This window comes from Pleurodeles waltl, chromosome 7 (assembly GCF_031143425.1).
Source record: "Pleurodeles waltl isolate 20211129_DDA chromosome 7, aPleWal1.hap1.20221129, whole genome shotgun sequence".
NCBI lineage: Eukaryota > Metazoa > Chordata > Amphibia > Caudata > Salamandridae > Pleurodeles > Pleurodeles waltl.
This window is the reverse complement of record NC_090446.1, coordinates 960,221,552-960,243,607: the sequence shown is the minus strand read 5'-3', so window position 1 is coordinate 960,243,607 and position 22,056 is coordinate 960,221,552. Positions and strand designations below refer to the sequence as shown.

At 46.7% G+C, this 22,056-nt stretch overlaps 1 long non-coding RNA gene across 1 annotated transcript in view; it reads right to left on the bottom strand.

Moving 5' to 3' along the window:
* Window positions 1-19,177, bottom strand: part of LOC138247345 (uncharacterized) — a 32,291-nt gene extending 13,114 nt beyond the window's left edge. The window contains exon 1 of the long non-coding RNA XR_011194455.1: window positions 19,017-19,177. This is a non-coding gene — a long non-coding RNA (uncharacterized lncRNA). The remainder of the gene's footprint in view (window positions 1-19,016) is intronic.
* Window positions 19,178-22,056: the final 2,879 nt, after the last annotated feature.

Here is a 22,056-nt window from a genome sequence, read left to right as displayed (position 1 = left end):
ATCCCCAGGGACCACCACCTCCTTGGGCTAAACAAAAAGAATGAAGGGGGTCTGTTGCGGACCTCCAGCCCTGGAGACCACCACATTCCCTGGATTATTTTACATTGGATGAGGGTCATGCAGCCCCCTCAAGGAGCCATAGATGGCCCTGGGGGACATCACCCCCCCAAAAGGTCAGCTCCTGCTATGTCCCGAGTGCTCACCCCCAGGACATAGCTGTTTGCTCTGACTTGGAAGGATCTTTGACAGCTCCCACTAATCAGAGCAAACACTTCACTTTCTGCAAGTGAGAGCTGTCAAACAGCTCTCATTTGCAGAAAGTGAAGGTTTCATCTGTTTCCCTGCACACAAATATGCGTGCAGGGAAACAGATGAAAACATTGCCTGCAAGTAGGGAGCTGTTATTTAAAGCAGGTCCCTTCTTGTAGGAGCAATGCTAGCTCCTGCAGGACATGTGGCGCGAATTAGAAGAGTGGGGGTCTGGAGGCCCCCACAGTCCTGTCACTCTCTCTTTCTTTCTTTCTCTATCTCTCTCTCTTTCTCTCTCTCTCTCTCTCTCTCTCTCTTTCATCCCATAATGGGAATGAATAGAGAAAGAGAGAGATTGTCAGTGCAATGGTCTCTCCATACAATGGCTTCACAGAGTCAGACTAGCAAGATGTTTGGTATGAATGTTATAGTTACGTTTGGATGCAGAGCAGAACAGAGTCACTTCTGGCCTAATGGTCAAGGTCAGTAGGTTGACGGTTTGAATCCTAGTATCTCTTGGCAGTATGCTTGATCATTTACTAGTGTTTTGACTGCTAAACCTTCCTAGTGATGGAACATTCACATTTCTTTCCTATCAGATGCATGGGTTGAATGTCATAGGTATGTCTGGAAACAGCATGGTAAGAAGTAACCTGTGGTGTAATGGTTATGGTCACAGACCCTCACATTGAAAGTTGAGGGTTCTACTCCAGGTGTGTCTGTGGTCTTTTCCCTTCTTTAATTTATTTTACACTTCAAAAGATAAAGGTTCATACTGCAAGGTGATCTCACTCGTTTTAAATGATAGATGCACTTTTCTTTTTTAATTGCCCTTTCTCTTGGCAGTAGGGACCTAGATCATTCTTCCAGACTCCCTTGACATTCCCTCAAGGTTACTTATGCTGTAGTGGAGACATTCACCCACTCAGGGTGACCCAGCATTGCTGCATGAGTCCCTCCTGGCAAAGGTTTCAGTGTCACTTCCCAGCAGGCAACCCACTTGGATGGCAGAAGACACAGCTACCTTCTTTAGGCCAGTAACCTCTCCCCACTCAAGGTCTACCATAGCCATGGGATAGGACTTTGTGTCATTGTCAGAGTGGACTATCTAGTTCACTTCATGTGGGATTATCTGTTCTGGGGGAACTAGCTTAGCATTGACCATGGTTATGCTGGCACCTGTATCCCTCAGAGCTTTCACCCCAACTTCAATGATTCTTGACCAATGCTTATACTTTTCCATGTTTGGAAACGAGTGAGCTAAGGGCTCAAAGGGCTCAAAGGGCTCAAAAAGCCCTATAGAAAAGGTGAGATGTATCCTGACTAATGTAGAATTTTAATTAAAAAGAAAATGTTTTCCTTTAGTTGGCTCTGACCTCACATCAGTGCTCCAATGTATGATTAACACTGGACTCCTCCAGCAAGTACCTTGTAATGCCTCTGCCCGTCTACTAGAGTCGAGTCAAGGAATGGCATTTCACAGGAAGCGGAGCCATCTGTTTCCATGCCCCCTCTTTATTTTAACTATCCTTCTTCATTGCATTTCCTCTTTCTCCTTCACATTTACTCCCAGCTTCAACCCTTGCTCCTATTCCTTCCTTTAGGATTGTTAGACTGTATAATTGTCACTATTAGGTGTCCACCCATTCCAAACTACAAACACTAGCATGCAAAAGGGAAGACAGTAATGGCAGTCTTTTTGCACCTACAGCAAACAATTTATCCTTACCTCTCTGCCCTGCCTCATCTTCGACTTCCCCTTATTCATGCCTCCGGTGTCTTTCCCCCTGCTCCATTTCTGCTTCTCTGTACCTCTTACAGTCTCCCCCTTCAGTCCCATTTTTCCACCCTTGATCTATTTCAAGATTCACTCCTCTGGACGCAGCCTGTATTCTCTCCAGAGTTGTTAGTCATTGTGGTTTAAGACCGTTCAGTAATGTTATACATATGCACTCAAAAGCAGTCACTGTATTCAACTTAATTTTTTACTTTTCAAAATAATTACGTAAATAACTAATAGAACCACAATTGCTTTGTGTTAGACCCGGGCTGCTGCTTGTGCTCCAACGCAGTGTACATTGGGTGTTTGAATATACTAATAGTGGTTTCTATTTATATAGTGCTGGCTGCTGCAGTTTCTTAGGACAGTATAACTGGTTTTATTATCGCCACACTCAACGGTGCTCTTGTTGTCGACCTCACAATGATGAAAGACTGACGTGGCCGAGATGAGTTTTTTAAGAGGGATGTAGAAGTTGCATGTGGATCTCAAAGTCAGAGATTAACGCACAATCGATTAAACCAGGATGCATATGCCACGCTTACAGCGGTGTCCAACGTAGCCTTTGACAAGCTTACTCACAGATTTCAGCGCTGGTTAAACTCACTGACCTGCCACAGTGGCTCACACGATTTATGAGATGCCTTAAAACTATGCCCAGACAATGGACAGTGCACAATGGTGCCTGAACGAATGATCCCCCGATCATCTACTATGGCCTCAGAGCATTGCCCCACTCAGGTGTGTTGTACAAGGACTCCAGAGGTACACACACTAACGCTTAGACGGGAGGCCTTGGATCTACTGTGAATTGGCTCCATCACTGCGGGGTGTTGCTGCTTGGAAGCCAGCGGCTGGAGGGAGTCAGAAGGCAGCCAGCGCTCAGCCAGTGCAATGTTTTTACTGGCTGCCAGACAGAAACTTCCAGGGACACCCTGTTATACTCATGAAGCCTCCCTGGGGGGTGTCTTGGCACACCGAGAGCAGTGCTTCAGCCAGGCACAACTCTGACTTACACACGTACATTTGTGCCCTTCGATTTTGTGTTTGCCTTCATTCCAGCAAAATGGGTGCGAGAGAAGCAGTCTTTGAGAGTAGGCAGCAAGCAGGAAGCTTCGTGTTCTTTAAGGCCCCATACTTGTAATGTAATAATTTCTCTAAAGAATGCTAAAACACCTCTGTAACAGAACTAAACAGACTTTTTTGAGCTGCCTTAAACTGATACAAAACCTGGCGGTTTCCCAGAGACGCAGGTGTCTGAGTTCTAACCCTATAATGCAAGGACTGTGTTATAACAACGAATTAGAAAGCCAGTTGGACTGCAGCCCTAACATCAACCTGCTAAGAAATATTGCTCAAGCTGTGTTTTCTGGTTACTAACAGTCCTCTCAGGTGATTTCAGGGATCCAAACAGTCTTTTGTTTATGAATAACACACACTTAGCACAACAAAATGTGGACATGTATTTAAAAATGTTAGTTTAAAACCTTCAGTATAGTTCAGAAAATATGTACATTAACCACCCAGAATGCAAAAATAAAAGTAGTTAGATATGTAACAATCAGTGAAAACAAGATGAACGTTTCTGACATTTTTAGCAACTTTCTGACACCCTAAAACCCTAAAGCTATTTCTAAGCACTATGCTAACTCTTAAGTGAAAGCTTTAAATAGTAAAAACTTCCTTTAGAGTTTTATTGGATGGAACATACAGCATACATTTGAATGGATGGCCGCAGCTTTTCCTTATCTAAACTCAGCTGAAGAAAGATAATAGGTTCTGAAAAATAGGTGTTTTCAGTGGGGACATCTGCATGGCTCCTAGAATCAACTCTCCGACTAAGAGTGGCTTGGTTTCGGTATCCAGCTTGACATATGGCAATAATTCTGGTACGAAGACCTTTCCTAATCAATGGTCAAATCTTGGTGTTTGTATACTGTTTGGCCACTGATGTGAGCTCATATTTACAAAACAAAACATGGTTTGGAGCCTCTAAGGCTAAATGAATATGGCACAACATACATCTGCTCTATCCACATGTTGACATTAAGCCTCCATCTTTGAAATCAACAAGCTTACACTGTAAGGGGCTAATTGGTAATAGCTGAGCCCATTAACATAAACAAAAAAAAGTCAACCTACAAGGTTGATACCCATGATGATATCACTATTTGTGTGTGTGCTAGAAGAACTTCACACTTTCAGTCAGAGACAAGAAAAGAAAACAAATGACCTAAACAAGAGTGGTCAGTGTTCACGACAAAACGTATGCACAAGAGTTGGAGTGAGTGCAACAGACCCACAAAAGATGATCTGTATCCAGCTCAGGGGCAGCTTCTCCATTAGGGCAAAGGAGTGTCGCCCCCCCTACCAGCAGCTGCAAAACCTTTAAAAGAAAATGATAATAAACCTTTTTATTATTGTTTTCTTTCAAAGGGGCGAGCCATGGGGGTGACAAGCAGTGAGGGGGAGTGCACAGCACTCCCCCTCACTCCTCATGTATGTTTGGCCAGCCGTCTCGGGCCGGCCAAACACACATGCGCAGTAGGTTCTCTCCAGCCCAGCCTGCACAGGCTCCCAGTATGCCTGAGAGCGCCCTGCCAGGGCTCTCCCAGCTAATCTTGACGCTGCTTGGAGCAGCATCAGGATTGGCCGCAATGCAGGCTGGGAGCCATTGCCTGCACAGAGGTAAGTGTTTTTTAAAAATTATTTTAATTTCCTCCTCCCCCGCTCGCCGCCCCACCCCTTCTGCTTGCTGCGAGCCACTGCTGATCCATCTACCATCACTCCAGAGTATCCCTTAGTTTACAAGGTGCTGTGCTGAATGGAGAGGCAGAAGGAAGAGTGAAGCAAGTGAGAATTATGAAGTCAGCCTTATGGATGCAGCGATTAATTTGTAACAGTGGTTGCTGGTGGACGCCAGCGCTAATTCTTGGTGATCTGGACTGGGCCTTATAATTTCATCATCAGACTTTAAAATGAACAAGACAGAAAGGTAGAAAGGGGAGCAGGAGGAATAGAATGTTAGGTACACAATTAAAAATGGGAGAAGGGAGGGATGAAAAACAACCTGCAAGACAGATAAGGAGACAGAAAATGTAGTGAAGAAACAGTAATGAGGTGAAATCAAGATTTGAAAGCCTCGGCATTCAGCAACACTGTCATTCGGCACTACCAGTGGCTGGATTCTATGAAACATTCTCTGCACTTATGTTTTTGTATTTATGAACATCTGGTTTGGTAAGGCAACCTTAATGTGATCGACTCATACAAAATCAGAGTGGGGACATTGTTATCCTTAAACAGATGGTAAGAATAAATGGAGATGGGTTACTTTGAGGGAATGGCTGTAGAGTTTGCATGGGAAGAATGACTGAGAATGACTGAGAAGATGGAAGGCAGAGCTGAGCCCAGAATTGAGTTAAGGCAATTGGAGGCTATGGAATTTAGTCCTACAGAATTAAGAATACTTGCCAACCAAAGCCTTCATGTAACAAAACTTGAAATAATTCTTCTAAAGAACTTGATTTCCTGTATCAAATCACCATGATGAGGCTCGATTGGGCCTGTATATCTAAGAAAATATCTTAACCACAGAATGAGGCAATTTCAACCTTACGCCAGACAATCTGAATGTAGAACTAACACAAGTCTAATTAAAGTTCCAGGTAAGCTTGGAGGTGTTCCATGATACTGGAGATGCCAGGTGAAGGCCTTTAGGTCTGTAGTGTAGTGACCTCATGGAAACATTCATTTCTCCTTTTGGTATTTCAATGAAGAGTACAAAGACTGGGTCAGATAAACAAGCTTATGAATCTTGTATTTGTTCTGCCTTGTCTAAAGTGAACACCACCCATTTCCCAATATTTATACATGCAGAGAAAGATAAGGGGTGTTTTAAGTGATTGTCTTCTGTCCCTAAAAACTCGTGATTACAGCCAACCAATCTCTTTCTTCAAAGAAGCACACAGAGCAGCATATGTGTCTCTGGAGATGAAGATAAGGAAACACTAGAGGGCGGTAGCCTTATCTTGAAGTGTTCCTCTGTGCTATTTCTTTCAGTCACTCCTGCCTGTTTTCCATTTTCCTACTAGGTCGCACACAAACGCACTGCACTCATTTATTCATTCACTCAATTGATTTAAGTCACTCATTCACTCATGCTCTCCTGAGCCATCTAAGCAAATTAGGTTAAGACCCTAGACTCACCCAAAAAAACGTGGTAAATCCCTGCGCAAATTTTGCTATGTAAATACCTGGTGCAATACTCAAAAGTTGTTAATACTTGAAAAACACCTCTTAATATCCATAGCGTAGTTTTGCGGCATTCCCCCGGTGGCTGCTTCTGTGTCTATGAGTCAAGAGTTTCATACCACCCCTCCGTTTTCGCAGTGGTTAGCGCCAATGGGCGCGTTATAGTTAGGCTCTGCAAGGGAGGTGAAAGGTTACCTCTGTTTAGTCGTCTGTAGCAGGCAGTTGACAGGCTACTGACCAATTACATAGGTAATGTGTAGTCGCTATCGGGCTCCTCCGAATGCCGTGAATAAATTGTTAACTTGTGAAACCGGGTGTGAGGGGCCTTATGTTACATGCTTTCCCAATATTTTTCCATGATACCCTCATTGCGATTCGGTTGGGCCGCATATTTCCTGCTTCATGTAATCTATTTGTTTTGGCTTCCTCGCATAGTGTAGAAATAGAATCTATTGGAATGGTTTTAGTTTGCTTCAGTTTTCAGTTCCAAGGCTGCTTTGAGTCACGTGTCCATCAGAGGAAGTTTTTAAGGTGTCAGTTTATGAACCACCTTCGTGCATATGGACGCATACTTGGTGCTACACATGATTTTCCCCTCAGTTCATTAGGCTTTACAGATGGGGCCGTTGCCGCATTGCAAAACGAAACACACAAAATGCTCATAGCCCATGTCATGTGTGAGACGTCAGTCAGTGTTGGTTTTCAGTCAGAAGACTTGTCTGTATAGAGGGAATTTGGAGTGCTTTAGATTGAGGCCCAGTTACATTATACAAGGTGTAGGAAGTTGGCTCTGTAAGTACTGTTTCAAAGTAAGAAATAGCATGCACAGAGTCCAAGGGTTCCCCTTAGAGGTAAGATAGTGGCAAAAAGAGATAATTCTAATACTCTATTTTGTGGCAGTGTGGTCGAGCAGTAGGCTTATCAGAGGGTAGTGTTAAGCATTTGTTGTGCACACACAGGCAATACATGAGGAACACACACTCAAAAGACAATTCCAGGCCAATAGGTTTTTATATAGAAAAATATATTTTCTTAGTTTATTTTAAGAACCACAGGTTCAAGATTTACAAGTAATACTTCAAATGAACAGTATTTCACTCAGGTATCTTAGGAACTTTAACTCAACACAATATAATGTACAGTTTTAGCAAAAATGGCAATAAGCTATTTTAAAACTAGACACTGCAATTTTCAACAGTTCCTGGGTGAGGTAAGTTTTGGTTAGTTTTGCAGGTAAGTAAAACACCTACAGGGTTAAAAGTTGGGTCCAAAGTAGCCCACTGTTGGGGGTTCAGGGCAACCCCAAAGTTACCACACCAGCAGCTCAGGGCCGGTCAGGTGCAGAGGTCAAAGTGGTGCCCAAAACGCATAGACTTCAATAGAGAAGGGGGTGCCCTGGTTCCAGTCTGCCAGCAGGTAAGTACCCGCAACTTCGGAGGGCAGACCAGGGGGTTTTGTAGGGCACCGGGGGGGACACAAGTCAGCACAGAAAGTACACCCTCAGCGGCAAGGGGGCGGCTGGGTGCAGTGTGCAAACAGGCGTCGGGTTCGCAATAGGTTTCAATGGGAGACCCAGGGGTCTCTTCAGCGATGCAGGCAGGCAAGGGGGCGGGCTCCTCGGGGTAGCCACCACCTAGGCAAGGGAGAAGGCCACCTGGGGGTCGCTTCTGCACTGGAGGTCGGATCCTTGAGGTCCTGGGGGCTGCAGGTGCAGTGTCTTTACCAGGCGTTGGGTTCTTTGAAGCAGTCAGTCGCGGTCAGGGGGACCCTCTGGATTCCCTCTGCAGGCGTCGCTGGCGGGGCTCAGGGGGGTCAACTCTGGCTACTCACAGGGTCGCAGTCGCCGGGGAGTCCTCCCTGTAGTGTTGGTTCTCCGCAGGTCGAGCCGGGGGCGTCGGGTGCAGAGTGGAAATTCTCACGCTTACGGCGGGAAACGTGTGGTCTTTAAAAGTTGCTTCTTTGTTGCAAAGTTGCAGTCTTTGTGGAACAGGGTCGCTGTCCTCAGGAGTTCCTGGTCCTTTTAGATGCAGGGTAGTCCTCTGAGGCTTCAGAGGTCGCTGGACCCTGGGGGACGCGTCGCTGTTGCAGTTTTTCTTGAAGTGGGGAGACAGGCCGGTAGGGCTGGGGCCTAAGCAGTTGGTGTCACCGTCTTCTCTGCAGGGCTTCAGGTCAGCAGTCCTTCTTCATCTTCAGGTTGCAGGAATCTGATTTCCTAGGTTCTGGGTTGCCCCTAAATACTGAATTTAGGGGTGTATTTAGGTCTGGGAGGGCAGTAGCCAATGGCTACTGTCCTTGAGGGTGGCTACACCCTCTTTGTGCCTCCTCCCTGTGGGGAGGGGGGCACACCCCTAATCCTATTGGGGGAATCCTCCAAAATCAAGATGGAGGATTTCTAAAGGCAGGGGTCACCTCAGCTCAGGACACCTTAGGGGCTGTCCTGACTGATGGTTGACTCCTCCTTGTTTTTCTCATTATCTCCCCTGGACTTGCTGCCAAAAGTGGGGGCTGGGTCCACTAGCTGGAGTGCCCTCGGGCATTGTAACACGAAGCCTGAGCCTTTGAGGCTCACTGTTAGGTGTTACAGTTCCTGCCGGGGGGAGGTGGGAAGTACCTCCACCCAGAGGAGGCTTTTGTTTCTGTCCTCAGAGAGCACAAAGGCCCTCACCACATGGGGTCAGAAACTCGTCTCTCAGCAGCAGGCTGGCACAGACCAGTCAGTCCTGCACTGAACAATTGGGTAAAATACAGGGGGCATCCCTAAGGTGCCCTCTGTGTGCATTTTTTAATAAATCCAACACTGGCATCAGTGTGGGTTTATTATTCTGAGAACTTTGGTACCAAACTTCCCAGTATTCAGTGTAGCCATTATGGAGCTGTGGAGTTCGTTTTTGACAAACTCCCAGACCATATACTTAATATGGCCACAACTGTACTTACAATGTCTAAGAATAGACTTAGACACTGTAGGGGCATATTGCTCATGCAGCTATGCCCTCACCTGTTGTATAATGCACCCTGCCTTAGGGCTGTAAGGCCTGCTAGAGGGGTGACTTACCTATGCCACAGGCAGTATTTTGTGTGCATGGCATCCTGAAGGGGATGCCATGTCGACTTTGCCTTTTTCTCCCCACCAACACACACAATCTGCAATGGCAGTGTGCATGTGTTAGGTAAGGGGTCCCTTAGGGTGGCACAACATATTCTGCAGCCCTTAGGGACCTCCCCTGGTCACAGGGCCCTTGGTACCACTGGTAGCTTTTACAAGGGACTTATCTGTGTGCCAGGGGTGTGCCAATTGTGGAAACAATGGTACATTTTAGGTGAAAGAACACTGGTGCTGGGGCCTGGTTAGCAGGGTCCCAGCACACCTCTCAGTCAAGTCAGCATCAGTATCAGTCAAAAAGTGGGGGGTAACTGCAACAGGGAGCCATTTCCTTACACAAGCCCCCCCTCCCCCCCCCCCCCCCCAGCCCACAGGCCAGGAGACTCAGCCAAAGCTGGGAGAGTCATCCTATTCTGTCAGGCGAGGAAGAGTTGAGGAAATAGGCTGGTTTGTTGCAGGGCCTACTCTGCCTTACATCCTCCTGTTCAGGTAATTCCCTCTGGGGAACTGACCCACTTCCACAATGATAGGACCAAGTCTGAATTGCCTCTTGTCTCTGCTTTTTATGTCTTCACCCATTCTCTCTATTTTGGGGTTAGAGGTATCCACCTCTGCTAATCTTATATTAGCCAGGGTCACCCCTAGCTTACCCAAAGAGGTTACCCAGAGCTGGAGTAACCCCACCATGACCAACAGGGTCCGGGGGCCTAACTTGCTAATTGGCATGGGGTCAGACCACCATGCCAAGGATAGTGCAGCCATAAAGGCTAACACCCAGCAGAGGCCACTGACAGCTGTCAGTGCCCAGGACCACACCTTTAGCTCTTCACCTGCAAGGGAAGGAGCTAAGTTACAGGCTTCTTTGGGTTCAGGGTGCCTGTCTGCTGTGTAAGCGTGGGGGGTTACTACATCTTGTAGTAAACATCCTTCCTCCACTCTTTCTTCTGTTAACTGAGGAGCCACCCACTCAGGTTTAACAGTTGCCTGACTAGCCAGGACTTCTTGTGGGTCAGGTTGGACTTTACCAGTGCCATTTTTGGAGTTCTCCCCCACTGGAGCAGAATCTCCTTGGCTTGCTGGAAACTTGGCTAAAGGTTGTCCACCTTTCCTACTCTGTTTTCCTTTCTTTTTCTTTTGGGGCCTACTTGCAGTTATTGCAGGGGTAGCACCTCCAGAATCCTTGGGAGAGGACTGGCACTGGACCAGTTCCTCTCTTGGGCTCTGACTAACCTCTGGGTAGTCATTTCCAAGGAGACAATCAAGGGGGAGGTCTGTACTGACTACCACCCTTCTCCAGCTAAAAGTCCCACCCACTTCTATGGGCACAAAAGCCACAGGCCTATCAGTGACCCTGTCTGGGCTAACTCTTACTCTGGCAGTCTCACCTGGGATGTACTGGTTTGAGAACACCAGCCTGTCATGCACAATAGTGTGACTGGCACAAGTGTCTCTCAGGGCAGTGGCTGGGATTCCATTCACCAGTAGGTGGTAGAAGTGTCTACTTCCCTCTGGAATCTCTAACTCACCTGTTGGGCCCTTTTTCCAGTTGAAGGCTATGAAGACCTCCTCATCTGAGGAGTCATCCCCAATGGCTACACTCGTCACCCCTGGGATTTTGCTAGGGGGTTTGTTTTTGGGACAAGAAGTGTCCTTGGTGTGGTGCCCTGTCTGTCTACAGTTTTGGCACAATGCCTTAGTGGCATCCCAGTTCTTACCCTGGTACCCACCTTTGTTTTGGGTTGTGTCTTGGGGCTCACCCACCTGGTCTGGTTTTTGGGGGCCTACAGAGGACTCTTTTTCTTTATTTCTAGTGTCACCCACTTTCTCCTGAGGAGGCTTTGTAACCCCTTTCTTTTGGTCACCCCAGTGGAAATTTTGGTTACCCTAGTCTTGACCCAGTGGTCTGCCTTCTTTCCCAACTCTTGGGGAGAAATTGGACCTAGGTCTACCAGATACTGATGCAACTTTTCATTGAAGCAGTTACTTAAAATGTGTTCTTTCATAAACAAATTATAAAGCCCAACATAGTGATGCACTTCATTTCCAGATACCCAACCATCCAGTGTTTTCACTGAGTAGTCTACAAAATCAACCCAGGTCTGGCTCGAGGATTTTTGAGCCCCCCTGAACCTAATCCTGTACTCCTCAGTGGAGAATCCAAATCCCTCAATCAGGGTAGCCTTCATGAGGTCATAGGATTCTGCATCTTTTCCAGAGAGTGTGAGGAATCTATCCTACACTTTCCATTGAACATTTCCCAAAGGAGAGCTCCCCAGTGAGATCCGTTTACTTTTCTGGTTGAACAAGCCCTCTCAAAAGCTGTGAACTATTTGGTGATGTCATCACCATCTTCATATTTTGTTACAATCCCTTTGGGGATTTTTAGCATGTCAGTAGTATCTCTGACCCTATTTAAATTGCTGCCACCATTGATGGGACCGAAGCCCATCTCTTGTCTTTCCCTTTCTATGGCTAGGAGCTGTCTCTCCAAAACCAATCTTTTGGCCATCCTGGCTAGCAGGAGGTCATCTTTATTGAGACTGCTCTCAATGCTTCCAAAGCTGTTGGACTCTCCTGTGAGAGAAGCAACATGTCTGACTATCACTTCTGCAGTCAGGGTTGGAGAAACCCTGGGCTCCCTAACTAGGAGAGGGGGTGGGAGATTTCCCTCCTCATCACTAGCTTCCCCCTCTGTGAAGATGTCATCACAGGGGTTGTTTTTAGCAAACTCTGCCAAAAGCTCCTGGAGCTGTACTTTGGTAGGGTTTGAACCAGTTTTTATCTTTTTGATTTTGCAGAAAGACCTTAACTCTGACATCCTAAGATGCAGGTAAGGGGTGAGGTTGAGTTCCACCTCCATCTCTTCTGCAGCAGACATTTTGTTTCTAAAAGTTAGAATACTTTTTAAGAATCTAAAACTATCTCTAGAACTTAATTCAAACTTTTTCAAAACTTTTAAACTCTAAAAGAAATGCTAACAGGGACTAACACAAGGCCCTAGCAGGACTTTAAAATTTTTAGAAAAATAGCCCAAATTTCAAAAATCAGTTTCTAATGACAATTTTTTGAATTTAGTTGTGTGATCAGGTATTGGCTGAGTAGTCCAGCAAATGTAAAGTCTTGTACCCCACCCCTGATCCACCAATGTAGGAAGTTGGCTCTGTATGTACTATTTCAAAGTAAGAAATAGCATGCACAGAGTCCAAGGGTTCCCCTTAGAGGTAAGATAGTGGCAAAAAGAGATCATTCTAATGCTCTATTTTGTGGTAGTGTGGTCGAGCAGTAGGCTTATCAGAGAGTAGTGTTAAGCATTAGTTGTACACACACACAGGCAATAAATGAGGAACACACACTCAAAAGACAATTCCAGGCCAATAGGTTTTTATATAGAAAAATATATTTTCTTAGTTTATTTTAAGAACCACAGGTTCAAGATTTACAAGTAATACTTCAAATGAAAGGTATTTCACTCAGGTATCTTAGGAACTTTGACTCAACACAATATCATGTACAGTTTTAGCAAAAATGTCAATAAGCTATTTTAAAACTAGACACTGCAATTTTCAACAGTTCCTGGGGAAGTAAGTTTGGTTAGTTTTGCAGGTAAGTAAAACACCTACAGGGTTCAAAGTTAAGTCCAAAGTAGCCCACCGTTGGGGGTTGAGGGCAACCCCAAAGTTACCACACCAGCAGCTCAGGGCCGGTCAGGTGCAGAGGTCAAAGTGGTGCCTAAAACGCATAGACTTCAATGGATAAGGGGGTGCCCCGGTTCCAGTTTGCCAGCAGGTAAGTACCCGCGACTTCGGAGGGCAGACCCGGGGGGTTTTGTAGGGCACCAGGGGGGCACAAGTCTGCACAGAAAGTACACACTCAGCGGCATGGGGGAGGCCGGGTGCAGTGTGCAAACAGGTGTCGGGTTCGCAATAGGTTTCAATGGGAGACCCAGGGGTCTCTTCAGTGATGCAGGCAGGCAAGGGGGGGGGGCTCCTCAGGGTAGTCACCACCTGAGCAAGGGAGAGGGCCACCTGGGGGTCCCTTCTGCACTGGAGGTCGGATCCTTCAGGTCCTGGGGGCTGCAGGTGCAGTGTCTTTACCAGGCGTCGGGTTCTTTGAAGCAGGCAGTCACGGTCAGGGAGAGCCTCTGGATTCCCTCTGCAGGCGTCGCTGGGGGGTCTCAGGGGGATCAACTCTGGCTACTCACAGGGTTGCAGTCGCCAGGGAGTCCTCCCTGTAGTGTTGGTTCTCCGCAGGTCAAGCCGGGGGCGTCGGGTGCAGAGTGGAAATTCTCACGCTTACGGCGGGAAACGTGTGGTCTTTAAAAGTTGCTTCTTTGTTGCAAAGTTGCAGTCTTTGTAGAACAGGGCCGCTGTCCTCTGGAGTTCCTGGTCCTTTTAGATGCAGGGTAGTCCTCTGAGGCTTCAGAGGTCGCTGGACCCTGGGGGACGCATCGCTGTTGCAGTTTTTCTTGAAGTGGGGAGACAGGCCGGTAGGGCTGGGGCCAAAGCAGTTGGTGTCTCTGTCTTCTCTGCAGGGCTTCAGGTCAGCAGTCCTTCTTCGTCTTCGGGTTGCAGGAATCTAATTTCCTAGGTTCTGGGTTGCCCCTAAATACTGAATTTAGGGGGGTGTTTTAGCTCTGGGAGGGCGGTAGCCAATGGCTACTGTCCTTGAGGGTGGCTACACCCTCCTTGTGCTTCCTCCCTGTGGGGAGGGGGGCACACCCCTAATCCTATTGGGGGAATCCTCCAAAATCAAGATGGAGGATTTCTAAAGGCAGGGGTCACCTCAGCTCAGGACACCTTAGGGCCTGTCCTGACTGGTGGGTGACTCCTCCTTGTTTTTCTCATTATCTCACCTGGACTTGCCGCCAAAAGTGGGGGCTGTGTCGCGGGGGCGGGCATCTCCACTAGCTGGAGTGCCCTGGGGCATTGTAACACAAAGCCTGAGCCTTTGAGGCTCACTGCTAGGTGTTACAGTTCCTGCAGGGGGGAGGTGTGAAGCACCTCCACCCAGAGCAGGCTTTTGTTTCTGTTCTCAGAGAGCCCTCACCACATGGGGTCAGAAACTCGTCTCTCAGCAGCAGGCTGGCACAGACCAGTCAGTCCTGCACTGAACAATTGGGTAAAATACAGGGGGCATCCCTAAGGTGCCCTCTGTGTACATTTTTTAATAAATCCAACATTGGCATCAGTGTGGGTTTATTATTCTGAGAAGTTTGATACCAAACTTCCCAGTATTCAGTGTAGCCATTATGGAGCTGTGGAGTTCGTTTTTGACAAACTCCCAGACCATATACTTAATATGGCCACAACTGTACTTACAATGTCTAAGAATAGACTTAGACACTGTAGGGGCATATTGCTCATACAGCTATGCCCTCACCTGTGGTATAGTGCACCCTGTCTTAGGGCTGTAAGACCTGCTAGAGGGGTGAATTACCTATGCCACAGGCAGTATTTTGTGTGCATGGCATCCTGAGGGGGATGCCATGTCGACTTTGCCTTACAATGTCTAAGAATAGACTTAGACACTGTAGGGGCATATTGCTCATGCAGCTATGCCCTCACCTGTTGTATAATGCACCCTGCCTTAGGGCTGTAAGGCCTGCTAGAGGGGTGACTTACCTATGCCACAGGCAGTATTTTGTGTGCATGGCATCCTGAGGGGGATGCCATGTCGACTTTGCCTTTTTCTCCCCACCAACACACACAATCTGCAATGGCAGTGTGCATGTGTTAGGTAAGGGGTCCCTTAGGGTGGCACAACATATGCTGCAGCCCTTAGGGACCTCCCCTGGTCACAGGGCCCTTGGTACCGCTGGTACCGTTTACAAGGAACTTATCTGTGTGCCAGGGGTGTGCCAATTGTGGAAACAATGGTACATTTTAGGTGAAAGAACACTGGTGCTGGGGCCTGGTTAGCAGGGTCCCAGCACCCTTCTCAGTCAAGTCAGCATCAGTATCAGGCAAAAAGTGGGGGGTAACTGTAACAGGGAGCCATTTCCTTACACAAGGTTACATTCATTTTATAGGCCATGGTTAGAATAATTGTTGCGCTCAGAATCCTTAAGGGCACATCCTATGCCTGCCCCTCTACCCTCTCTCTGCATTCTTCACCTTGTCCATATGTGGAAAGTGAGGAGTATTTGGGAGAGGGGCGGGGAGGGAGCCATGGGAGTCACACTGCAGTCAGACATCACGGGTCCTCATTTAAAGCGGAGACAGGGTAGTGCACTCAAATTATTTTTGCGCCTGCAATACCATGGAGTAAAGGGTGGCAGTCCATGAACAGATCACTACTGGTCTGGTGCTTGGAACACAGCCTAAAGCGACATATAGCAAGGTTCATGCACTGCTCAAACAATTGGGCTTCTGTAAATTCATTGCATAGTTGCCAACAGGAGGTGTGTCTACTTATGTTAAGCATAACTTGCCCCGACGCCAATTTTTCAGACTGTTCATTACTCTAGTGTAAGAGGTTGCATTGATTTTCTAACCTTGCTTTGTTGCCACCCGTGACACTGGTTGCACAAAGAAGTCTTTTTTTTTTTAAATGTAACTTCTCTTCAGGACATCTTTTATCTCGTGTATGGACGGATATATGTCACCTGTGACAATATATAAATTGCTGATCGGTGACTGTGGTTTCCATTCCATATGTATGGGGATGGCAGACGGTGGTGGATCATGGCATGCCTATTTAAAATACATCCCAGAAGACCCTAATGAGCTTGGTTCATGCAATCTGAACTCCCATCAAAAGATGATGATGTATTATTTTGTGCTGTGTAACTCATCAGTTGTGCTTTTAGAAAAAAGCGTAGACTGTCCTTCGAAATAAAGCATTCAGAAATCCTGAGATACGGATGTCGACCTTACTGGCGTATGATGTCCTTGCAAGTTTATTTTTGAGTTGTTGGATTAATTTCAGTTTTGTCCTACATTTAACATATTTTTGTTTTATTGTGGGTGTGATTCAAGTTCGCAAGTCATAGTTGTCATTCTCTGTTAGTCTTTTGTCCTCAACGTGATATTTTTAGATAGGAGGCCATCACCTTGATTGATTAAGTGGTTCCTGTAGTTCATTTAAATTTTGCACTGCTGTACAACCATGTCAAACCAGCGCATCTCTGGTCCGTTTTTATCCCGATGTACACTGCTCTGCTTTAATTCCTAAAGCCACACTTGTGTGTGTTAATTTACATGTAGATCCAGATTTTTCAGTTGTTGTTTGCTACCTCTCCAGTACTTTTCAAATTTGCATTTTAATTTTTCCCAGAGTTGTGAACCCATGCTCTTCTACATTAAGCTTTTTATGCACACACTGCCCATTGCGATACTGTAATAAAGAAATTTATTTATTGCTGTTGTTTAAAAAAAAAAAATCTTCATACCCATCTAGTCCAGTAATAATCTACCACTGCGTGTTAGGAATATTCCTTATATATTTCTAATGAAATGAAAATCCTATCTTCTGCTCACTTCGTTTTGCCTTGCTTTTTCATTTTTATCTTGAACACTTAGGGGGTGATTCTGACCGCGGCGGACGCCGCCCGCCAAGCGGTTCCCGCCGAAAGACCGCTCCGCGGTCAAAAGACCGCGGCGGTCATTCTGGCTTTCCCACTGGGCCGGCGGGCGACCGCTGAAAGGCTGCCCGCCAGCCCAACGGGAAACACCCTTCCCACGAGGACGCCGGCTCAGAATGGAGCCGGCGGAGTGGGAAGGTGCGACAGGTGCAGTTGCACCTGTCGCGAATTTCAGTGTCTGCAAAGCAGACACTGAAATTCTTCGTGGGGCCCTCTTACGGGGGCCCCGCGGCACCCCCTACCGCCATCCTGTTCCTGGCGGGAGACCCGCCAGGAACCGGATGGCGGTAGGGGGTGTCAGAATCCCCATGTCGGCGGAGCGCGCTCCGCCGCCATGGAGGATTCTCAAGGGCAGCGGGAAGTCGGCGGTACACCGCTGACTTTCCGTTTCTGGCCGCGGCTGAACCGCCGCGGTCAGAATGCCCAGCGGTGCACCGCCAGCCTGTTGGCGGTGCTACCGCCGACCTCCGCCATGGCGGTAATTACCGCCAGGGTCAGAATGACCCCCTAATTCTTTTATTGTTTAAACGTTCAAAATAGTTATTCACTGTTCTGACCTCACAGCAGTGTGCAGCAAGGTTGTTTTTCCACTGCAGTGAATTTACTTTTTTTTTCTCAAGCAGCATATTACTCTTGCCTCCCCGCCCTCATTACCTATTTCCCATATTCAGGTTCTCTGGGCCCCAAGGTCATATCAATGGCAATAGCGCTATGCAAATATCATTACTCCACTGCCAACAAAAAAACAAAACATAAACTAATACCATTTTCAACTCCAAGATCTCTACCTTTCACAAATGAGAGAACAATTGCATTGCAAATGCTTCTTATTTTGCAGTTTTACATAGGGCAAACTCGACCCGAAGGTATTGGAGCAGAGTTACATGAGCACCAGTTACCTTAAAGAAGGACACACTCATTTTTTTTTTTTTCAGTAGGCACGGGGAAGTTATGTAAGTTGCCTAGAATCACAGGATGTTGAGCTAAGGCTAAGAATGGAACTTGGCTGAGCTAAGGCCAAGAATGGAACTTGGCTCCCTGGCTCAAGTGTCTGCAGCTCCGGCCCTTACACCTATCCACTCCCTTTATGTATCTCCGCAGGGTGGTTTTGGGTGTCTGCCAGCACACGGTTACGTACCGAAAGGTGGGTGAACCATATAGGCTAGGGTGACCAGACGTCCTGGATTTCCCTGGACACTCCCGGTTTTTAGAGGACTGTCTCGGTGTCCTGACGCTTAAACAAATGTCCCGGTTTTTGGGACAAAGGTCAGATCATTACATAAATGTCTCGGTTTTTGGGACAAAGGTCATATTATCTAGGGAAGCATAAATTCAAGGTATGCTCTCTTTTAACAGATGCCTACAAAGTATGCAATAATTAAAGTAATTTATCTGTTACTGTTAGGCAACACAGTCCCCTGTCTGCTCCCAGCGGAGAGACGAACTGGGGAGCAGAGAGAGGTGGGTGGGGGCGGGTTGCGGGTGCAGGGTGGGAGGTCAAGCCGTAGCTAATTTTATATGTGTCGTCTTGTGTGTGTGTATATATATATATATATATATATATATGAAAACACACACATTTATAGGCACACATTTACAAAGCTACGCAAAAAACAGGACGGCCAGATATAAAAGTGAGTGTAAAGTCGTAAGTCCTTCTTTTATGTCTGACCTGTCCCGGCTTCTGCTCATCAAAATCTGGTTACCCTAATATAGGCTCGAGCCAGACTCTATCTAGATCGATGCCTGGCTCTGGCTCTGCAAAAGGTCCACTTCGACGCTCGGGCCCTAAACCAGCTGAGTCGAGCTGCGTTTTCTGTTCCTGTGAAGACGTGCAATAATAGTCTAGTTACATATACGTAGCACATGACATCCAACTCTCTTTCTGGTTCACTAACGTTCATGAATGCTCCTCGGTTCATGTCTAGAAACTATCACTCCTTATAGGCGGCACTCAAACGAAGCACTCCCGCGTGACAGAGAAATATACTCTTCGAACACTGAAGTCTTTATCCCTTGTAAACGTGATTGTTGCATAATGTACGTACCAAATATTTTGATGGCTCGGCTCACGCTTAGGCTGTTAGCCAAGTGAAACCATTGGCTCTGCTCTCCCTATGGCTTTGCTTGCTCACACGCCGCCAGGTGTACCCTCCTCTGTCAAATACGACCTCCGCGGTCCAATGAGTGAGACCCGTGAGTGCGGTGCTTTCAGTGGCTCCCAGCCAGCTGGCGGCGCAGGGCCACGTGGTGTCTTTCCAAGGAACTCCCCGGGGCCGTGGCCTGGCACAGAAGGAGCAGCACTTCAGCCAATGACATCACACACACCTTGTGCCATGTGTTTAGGTATCCGCCATCTCTCCACAACACAGAGCCACACTGTGCAGCATCACCTCGACGCCTGTACTGGCAAGGTGCCACGCTGTGGAGGCCCAGGGGAAAACAGCCACACTGCAAGAGGTCACGGGGAGTCTACTGGGAAGAGAGTTCACAGACAGGCACAGACAGACAGGAACATACAATAATAGCACGTTTCTGTAGAATGATAAATGCACACAGAAATAAGGCGTTACACAAACCAAAAATGTATTTATTTGTTTTAACCAGTTACGAGTGTACATTTACTACAGAGTGTAGACCAGTGGTCTTCAAACTTTTTAATGCCGCGCCCCCGCCCCCGCCCTGGAAAAAAAATCATCAGTGGAAAAAAAAAATCATCGGAGCTCCCCTCCAAATTTTTCACAAATATTCTGTCTAAACTTACTTAAACGTTGCTGTTGAGTTATGTTATTGTTTTAAAAATACAGCCAAATACATCATGTCAGACATACTAGTCTGGTCGGGCAGGCCTTACTAACCTGCAAAAGTATCAACAGTGTGATTATTGGGGGTGGAGGTTTTGAAGAGTATTTTTTTTTAAACATCTGCTTTATTAATTTTCAATACATATCATTAAAACAATAATTCTGTCGGTTCCATGGTAGAATTTAGTTGATCCGCAATAACATGTTACATTCAACAACAACTTAGGGCTGGTTACATCTCTCAATATATATATCTTCTTCAATGTGCAGCTGAATCATAAATTATGATATTTGTAATATTTATCAATTTAACAACGTTCTTCACTTGTTCTACATATTATGTGTGTGATGGTAAGGACTCCTGGGGTGGTGTCCGTTGTGGTATACTTTGCGGATGTGTTATTGTTAATATCTCTTGTTGTTTACCCATCTTATATTGTTTCCTATGCTACCTAGTGGATTGTGGGTTTGGGTGTAGTCTCCCTTGACAAGTCTCTGATTCGCCTACCTCCCCGCGCATACTTCTTCGTTCCTCCCCTGCTGGTCATAGAGTCAGTGTTGGTCTGCTCGTGCTTGTGTGTTGAGTGTGCTTCGCGCGTCTATTTCCCATGTATGCTTAGTAGTGATCGGGCCCTACCTTATCCCCAGTTCTATGATATCATCCCGTTCATGGTGGGCGCTCATCGTTTTTGGCCTCTAGTTTAGTGACAAATATTTCCCAGGCTTCACATCCTGTATGTAATTGGCCCTTTTCTGATAGCTTTCATAGTACTTGGTATTCCGTGCGAGTCCAGCGCAATGTCAGGGCTCGCCATGCTTTCAAATCTGGTGCTTTAGGCACTTTCCAGTTCATAGCAATCAATCTTTTATACATTACGTATGCTAAGTCTGCAAACGTAAGTATATGTCTGTGTTTTTTTTCCCTCGCCCTCACCCCCAGCAGACAGGATTTGGGGTCTACTTCAAATATATGACCCGTCAGTTCTGAGACTTCTGCCACCACTCCACTCCATTCCCCTATCAGCCAATCACATTCCCAGACCATGTGGTAGAAGTGAGCCAATGGGGCATCGCATTAGGGACAAACTGGGTCCAATCCAGGGAACATGTGTTTAAGCCTAGGTGGTGATAGGTATGTTTGGTGCGTGTAATTGAATTGAGTGTAGCGAAATCTAGGGTTTCTCGATACCCGAGTATGGCATAGTGCTTTTGACCAGTCCTCCTGCGATAGCGGGTTCGGCAGGACTGTGTTCCATCTCTCTCCCACATTCTCCAGTTTAGCTTCGGGAGGTCTGTTCAAAATTTTATATAAGTTCGTTACAACTTTTGTTTGAGTGTCATATTGCAGCATATGATGTAGTGTGGGGGAGATCTCTGGTTCACGGTCGCCCGCCATCCATGTCTTTTTAATTAAGTGACATATGGCATAATAAGCTATGAATTGCCCTGTCCCCAATGATGTGAGGTCTTTTATGGATTCAAATGTCATTAATACCCCTTCTTCGAAACAGTCTCCTTTCGTCAGAATTCCCGCCTCCGTCCAGACTGTAGTTGAGTGTGTTCCGGCCATCTTGTCCCAGCTAGGGATCAGTCCTAGGGGGATAAGTGGAGAGTAGGGATAACCTCTGCGGTCTTTTTGTATGTATCGCTCCAACACTCGTGTGCAGCTACCATTAATAAGTTGTCATGTGCCCTTTTCACTATTTTGTTAGTTAACCATGTAATCAGCGGTACTCCGTGCAATTGTGCTGTTATCCATGCAGATTCCGCCAGTGTGGGTCTGTGTATCCAATTCAATATCCACTGTAATTGTGCAGCAGCAAAGTAAAGTTCAAAACTGGGGGCGCCCAATCCACCTTCATTGATTGGGTGCTGCAGTGTGGTGAGTGCTACTCGTGTCCTGCTCCCTCCCCATATAAGCCTCAGTAGAACTGTGTTTAATTCCCGGAAAAAACTTTTAGGGACCTTGACTGGTAATGCCGTGAAGTGATATAGGGGCCGGGGGAGTAGCAGCATGTTTGCCACCGCCACTTTACCCAGTGGTGATAATGCTAATGTGCCCCAGAAACGCAGCGACCCTTTCATAGAATTCAGTGCGCGCCCTAAGTTCCCATCCCTGAGATCCCCAGCTTTGTAGTAGATGTGTATCCCTAGGTATTTAAATGTATCGAAACACCACTTCAGGGGTCCTCTTGGGGCAGTCTCTCTTCTCTCTGAAGGCCAGACAGATAATGGAAACACAAGATTTTTCCCAGTTCACCACCAGTCCCGATATTTCCCCATA